This window comes from Strongylocentrotus purpuratus, unplaced genomic scaffold (assembly GCF_000002235.5).
Source record: "Strongylocentrotus purpuratus isolate Spur 01 unplaced genomic scaffold, Spur_5.0 spur5_scaffold_13, whole genome shotgun sequence".
Taxonomy (NCBI): domain Eukaryota; kingdom Metazoa; phylum Echinodermata; class Echinoidea; order Camarodonta; family Strongylocentrotidae; genus Strongylocentrotus; species Strongylocentrotus purpuratus.
In genome coordinates this window covers 23,245,534-23,252,892 of record NW_022145598.1, presented here as the reverse complement: position 1 = coordinate 23,252,892, position 7,359 = coordinate 23,245,534, and positions in this window count along the sequence as shown.

Sequence of the window (7,359 nt, the reverse complement as noted above, 5' to 3'; positions counted from 1 at the left end):
CGATCTTAGTCTTTGTGAAACACTCCCATGGAGTACAATCGTGGCGAAAACAATGATAATAATTCACAAAGAAGAAGAGAAGATGCAAAACATAAATGACAGCAAGAAGATGAAATAGAAAAAGAGGAGAAAGAACAGAACAAAAGCAACAACTAGAATGACAGAAGAGAGAAGAAACATAGAATAGTAGTAGAAAAAAAACTTATACAAATCAGAATGTAAGAAAAAGGAGCAGATAAAAATAATAAGGAAAAATTTTGAAATATGAAACTATAAAAATCAAAATCAAAATTAGGTGCAGATTGAGAACAACGATAGGAGAACGGAGAAGAAAAGACAATAACGATAACGATCTAAACTGTTAAAAACAAATAGAGGAACAATTAATATGAAAAGCAAAAGAAAATAGAAAAGTATAAAACAATGACGAGGCAGGCAGTTGAAAAGGAGAGCAATAATAAAACTTGGAAAAAATAAAAACAGATGAATAAATAATAAAGACAAATGATGAAGCACAGCAAGAAGAAAACATGAATAATGGAAGTATCCAGATCAAGAAGACATGAAAGGTAAATGAACTGTCATTGTGGTGAAAAGTTTACAGGAAAGTATCATTATTTGCAAGAAATGGAGGAGATAAAGTTTCCAAACCGTGTCATAGAAGTGGGAAGGTTGCCATAGCAACTACATATCCTTCAATACTAGTTGGTTGATCAGAATCATGCTAATAATATGACATATGCCATGAAAATTCTAAACAGATGGGACTGACGTTTGTAGCAGTAGCTCTTACAACCTTGCATTCAATAATTTGTACTATTTCTATCAGGTTTGTGATGGTCACATTATGTAAGATTCGCCCCTCAATTAATATCTCAGGATAAATAGCAAAATGTAAATTACACCAGACAAAAAACGTCATCATCAAACTAAATACACATACAACCTCCCTCCCCCCCCCCCCCAACAAAAAAGGGGGAAATCAAATACTGACAACAATGTCGATTTTTCTTCTTTTTTGGGGGGAGGGGAGGGGGTCGTTGTTGCATGAATGAATATGACAAAACCAGAAAAGATGGGATAAAAGAGATTGTTAACTATTTTTTTTTTAAATTATATATTTATTTATTTCGTTTTATTTCAACTACGCAAATCATCTTTAAATTTTGGGTAAAATCCCACATTTCTATGATTGAAAATGTATGTCCCTCTCCACCCAATATGCTATAAAAGCGTGTGTTTTTTTCTTCAAATCAACAGCATACAACCAATAGCATATTTGCATGGTTAATTCTTAGGAAATTTCCAAAATTGATGTAAAATGACAATAATGATAGTTAAGAACTTAAATTTGTGTGTGTGTGTGTGTGTATGTCTTCTTCTTCTTCTTTTTTTTCCTTTTTTTTTTTGGGGGGGGGGGCAAATCCCACACAATTGCTACAGCGTTACCCCTACATAAGGCATAGGTGAGGGAGATATCTGAATTATAATTTGTAATTGGTACCCTCGATGTACCCATCTTTTTTTCTCTTGTATGCAATGATTCAATACCTGGTTAGCATTCGTACAACTTATCAAAGAATTATTTCACGAGCCGTCGCTAAAATTCGAAGTGATTAAAATGGGAATGTAATATCTACAGACATTCTGCTACATCTCCCCTCGATCATTGTGTGTGTGTGTCTTTCTCTCTCTCTCTCTCTCTCTCTCTCTCTCTCTCTCTCTCTCATTTAGATATACACTGACCCCAAAATCATGAAGATGGTCCAGTTCTGAACATCTTTAGTTCTTCATCTCAAACCCTTTGCCTCCTCCAAGACATACCGCCACCCCCCCCCCCCCCCCCCCCCCCCCGTCCTCCACCTCCCGCCGATCGCTTGCGTGCCTCTCGAAACACTCCATCCCCGTAGCGTCTTGAACTTGATAATTCCGACTGTCACCCGTAAATTTATGTTGCTGATGCTTTTGTAAATAAATGATATTATCACAGGTGCTAGTAGATCGTGCGAGGCGAGCTGCCTCGGAGGTTGCTCAGAGAGCCTCAAAACATGTCAAAATTTGGAATGGAGGTTTCTCGCACGCCATGATGGATGGGTGTTCCCAGCAGGGGCGTTGCTCCTCATGACTCCCCCCCCCCCCCCCCCCCCCCCCCTCTCCCTCCAATTTATTCGATTGGTTAGTATTGTCAAGAAGTTACTTTTGTGATGATCTTTCGGTAGGTATTTGTAATTTCGGTGTTGAGTTTAAATGGAGATGCCCTAGATTGATGCTTTTCTCCTGCCTCCTTCCCCCTTCTTATATCTGCTTGTAACTGTATTGCTATCTATTGGTTAGTATTGTGATGATCTCTCGCTAGGTATTTGTAATTTCGGTTTGGAGTTTAATTGGAGATGTCCTAGATCTCATGCGTTTCTCCTGCGGCTCCGTCTCCCTTCTTATATCTGCTTGTAACTGTATTGCTAAAAATGTTCCTCATACCCCCCCCCCTTGCCCTCCAATTTATCCGATTGGTTAGTATTGTGATGATCTATCGGTAGGTATTTGTAATATCGGTGTGGAGTCTGGCCTATAGCTCTTAAAGGTAATACAAAGTTTTGGTATGGGGTCATGAATTTGGTTCAAATGAACATATTGGAAGCATATGTGATCCCACAATATTCAGTGATCGTTGTCGCGGTTGAAATCGAGTCGAAAGTTATTTAATTGTAAATAATAAACTTTTTCTGTTGTATAGCTCCCTCTCAAGGTCAAGATATTAATTAAGCTATGAAACAATGGTTCTTGACTGAAATCGACCAATTAGCTATTCCCGTTTTGAAATTATATATCAAAACTACATATTCTGAGATTTTCATGGTCGCAGCTACCGTTGTACGGCCGTAGGCGCTATTCGAAATTTATCAAAATTTACCGGGAGCACCGGTAAATTTTTATATTACATTTTTCTCGAAAGCAGAAATGTTTTAGGGGCTAAATTTTCTAGTGCTTATAATACATCCGTAGGGGCATCCAAATATATCAAAATTGTAAAGAATCACCATCCACCCAATTTTGAAAATTTCCCAAAACTTTATATTACCTTTAAGCTTTTCCCCTGCCTTCGTCTCCCTTATTACAGCTGATTGTAACTGTTTCATTGTTTTCAACTTTGAACTGAAGTTCTTGCCTTTTTGTAAATATTATGTTATATTATTCTTTATATTTTGATTTAGTGTAAAATACCAAAGCATTTTAGCCTAGATGTAGAATAGCTTGAAGCTTAAGTATGTATTCAATAGTTATTCATATTTATTCATCAAATTTTCATTCATTGATGACAGAACTAGCTGTGTGTTAAACAATGGTTTTATGTCCAATCCGGTTGCAATTAAAAGAGGAATATTCCAGGGGTGCCCAATATCCCCTCTTTTATTTATACTAGCTATTGAAATTCTGGCTATTTCAGTACGACACAATCCAGGGATAAAGGGAATTTCAGTTGGCAATTTTGAACAGAAGATAAGTCTTTTTGCAGATGACACAACTTGTTTTTTGAATGGGGAAACAGTTTCCTTTAAACATTTATTTGAAACGTTGACTCAGTTTGCAAAATTTTCAGGTTGTCGCATTAATTTAAGTAAGTCAGATGCAATTCATATAGGAAAGCTGAAAGGCAGTACAGTTATTCCGCAAGATGCATTAGGGTTGAATTGGAAATCCAAAACGTTTAAGGCTTTAGGAGTGGTTTTCTCATTGAACACAAAAATGCTTTACGAACTGAATTTTGTTCCCAGACTTGTCATTATAGAACAGATTTTAAATTGTTGGAGGCATAGAAGCCTATCCTTGTTGGGCAAAATTGCTGTTGTAAAGTCGCTTTTACTCCCCCAAATGTTATTTTTGTTTTCAGTATTATGCATTGACCTGCCAAACTCTTTCTTTAAAAGATTAAATGGTTTGCTTTTTAAATTCATTTGGAGCAATGGCAATGACAGAGTTAAGAGAGATATATTATGCAATGATTATGAAGAAGGGGGTTTAAGGATGATTAATCCTTTAGTTTTTGCACAAGCGCAGAAAGTTTTGTGGATGGCTAAACTCTTAGACGATAAATATGAAAGTTGTTGGAAAACAATAGAAATATATATTCTTTCTACCTTTTGTGATGACCATCTTGCCCTTTTTAAGGCAGATGCCCCTGATTCGGTTTTGGCAAAACTTAAAAATTGCCAGTTAACAGCGTCTATTAAGACATGGTATTTATATAGGCAAGAGATGAAAAGAGAACTAGGTTTATGTCAGTTTCATTTACAAGAGTTTATTTGGTGGAATAGAAATGTAAGATTGCAATATAGAACACATTTTTTCTATCCAGTTTGGTATGAAAGGGGTATTCATTCCATTTTTCAATTACATAATGGTTTTGGTAACCCCAAAACATTTGAAGACCTCGTAATTGAGTTTGACATTCCTATTAGAGACCAAAGAAAATATGACTCCCTCATGAATGGCATATTTTTGGAGTGGTTTGATAATTCTCTTAATGTGGATGAGAATATATTTAATCAAATTTTTAAAGATCTATTAAGTCAAAAGAAAATGTCTAAGTATACATACAATATTTTGCTAAAGAAATATAGTTGTACTAATGCCAAAAGGGAGAGTAAATGGGAGGAACTCTTTGGCCATCAACCCAAAGAGAAGGATTGGTCGATTATTCATACGAGTAACTTTTGTTGCACAATTGAGACTCAGTTAAGGAGTTTTTATTTCAAAATTTTCCATAATGCTATTGGTCTTAATGCATTTTTGTTCAAGATTGGGAGAAAGGAGTCTGCTAATTGTTATTTTTGTTCAGATTTTCCAGAAACTTTAGATCACTTGTTTTGTGACTGTAGGAGAGTTGTACCACTGTGGGAAAAATTGGTGGATAAGATTAACACTGGCACTGATCACAGTTATAATCTGACTCTGTCAAAATTTAATTTTTTGTTTGGGATACAGTCAAGGGACAAATACGCCTCTTGTATAAATTTTCTCTGTTTATGTTTAAAATATTATATTTACTCATGTAGGTTTCAGGGAAAAGAACTTATTTTCGAAGCATTTGTTTCAATGGTAAAGTTCAAACAAAAAATAGAATATAAAATTGCCCAAAAGAAAAATAAGTTACAAGTCCATTTTAAGAAATGGTCTATCAAGTTTAACTGAAATTTAGGAGTAGTCTTGCAAAGCTCTGTTGTCATTAACATCTTCATTGGCTTTTTGAACTGTAAACTTGCCCTCTGGGAAAGTATATGAGTGTGAGTGTGTGTGTGTGTGTGTGTGTGTGTGTGTGTGTGTGTGTGTGCGTGTTTATGGGTGCATGAGTGCGTGCCTGTTTTGTAGTTTTAAGATGATATTATATTTTATATTGCTGCTTTTACTCTGTTAATTTTTCAGAAAAAACAATAAAAACAGAAAGAAAAAAAAAAAAAAAAAAAAAATTCATTCATTGTTGTGATACTGTTGTGTGTTAGAGGTACCAGACACGATTAGCATTTAATGCTGTTTCTGGTCCCATTTATCCTTTCAAAGTTAAACATTCACATTTGATTATTATATTGATGTAGTTTTTGTTTGGATAATAAAACTTCAAACTCAAACTCAAACTCAAACTCAAACTCACCAATTCTTAGTTTGTTTACATATTTGCTGGCTCCATCCATGCAGCATCGGCATTATTTATCACTGATTACCTCTTTAATACTCCATGGGCAGTCAACAAAAGGAGTCTTTATTCAAAGTAATTTTCTCAAATAAATATCGGTTCATTACCTTAGTTAAAGTCTGCTATGTTTACCTCACCAATTTTAACAATATTTGGAGGGGGTGGTGGGAGGGGGAGGGGGGGGGGGGGGTAGTTACTGAGGTTATTGCAATCCCAAAGCTATGAGGACATATCACACCGATTTCTAGAAACAAATAAAATACATTTGTATCATGTCACCTATCACCAGCTAAAGGTCATGTGACGAAAATGGAAAATGGAGAATAACGCTCAAATAACATATTTTTTCCGTATCAATGCTCTTCCTGCAAGGTTTGTGAAGATGACAAACATGTTTACAAAGTGTTTGTCAGCAGCGTTCTCTGATGGGAAACAAATCTTTGTTTTCTTCGGTTAGCTTGCCTGGCAGCCATCAAGATTTGGTATTGGACTAACACCCCTAGATCATATATTTGACACAATGACAGGCTGCAAAAATATTATGATTTCGATGTTAAAGAAAAAGAGATAATAATAGTTTGACTTGATGGGTCTAGAGGAGAACGGAATAGTTGAAATCGTACGCGAAGCTGTTCCTAAATTAGCTAAGTGCATATACTGACTTAATGACCATTGACGTCATCTTGAAGTTACAACAATCTTGATTATGATGATGGTGGTGTTGATGATGATGATGATGGTGGTGTTGATAATGATGATGATGGTGGTGATGATGTTGTTGGTGGTGGTGGTGATAATGGGTAATGGTGATGGTGATGATGATTATTTTGATGATGATGGCGATGATGATAACGATAACGGTGACATCAAATGTAATGAGGGTAAAGATGATGATGATAATGATGACGAAGATGATGAGGAGGAGGAAGAGGATGGAAACATCAAATGTAAAGAGGATGAGTTTGAAGATGATGATGATGATGACGACGACGATGGTGACGATGATTGTACTTTTTTAACACAATTATAAGTTTATCGCTTCAAAATCGTTACTTTGTTTTTGTTTCATTGATGTAAATGTTCTTCACAAACTGCTTTTTTATGTACGATGATTGAAAATTCACCGTAGAACAAAAATCAAATTGCAACATCACGGTTTACAAAATAATACATTTAGAGATGTAGACCTATATAAATTATAATTCTCAGTTTCTCACTTATATTCCACAATTAATACAGGAGTATAAATAGTTACTGTCATTTTACCAGGAAAAATATATACATGAACCATGAGGCATGGACCTACTACACATGCTTGAACCCACATGTTTATCATGTTCCCTTGTTCAATGATGTTGTAACAGTGCATTATTTCGAAACCAAGGATAAGGTGAAAGTTATCCCTCACCTCACGCACGCGCACTTGATCGAAGGTAACAACGTTTCATCGTCGGGAAGCTGGGCGAGGTATGCCCGCAGTAATCGCAGTCGAACAGCGTCTCTCTTTGTTTCATCTCGCAATCTTCTCCTGGTCATCTTTCTCAGAAATATATGAACAGGTTGCAGAGGGAAGAGAAACAAACAAACGAACACAGCATGACATAGTTTTATTTCGAGAGCTCCAGTGACTCCATTCCCGTGGAAAAAATCAGTAATTTCATTATGATCAT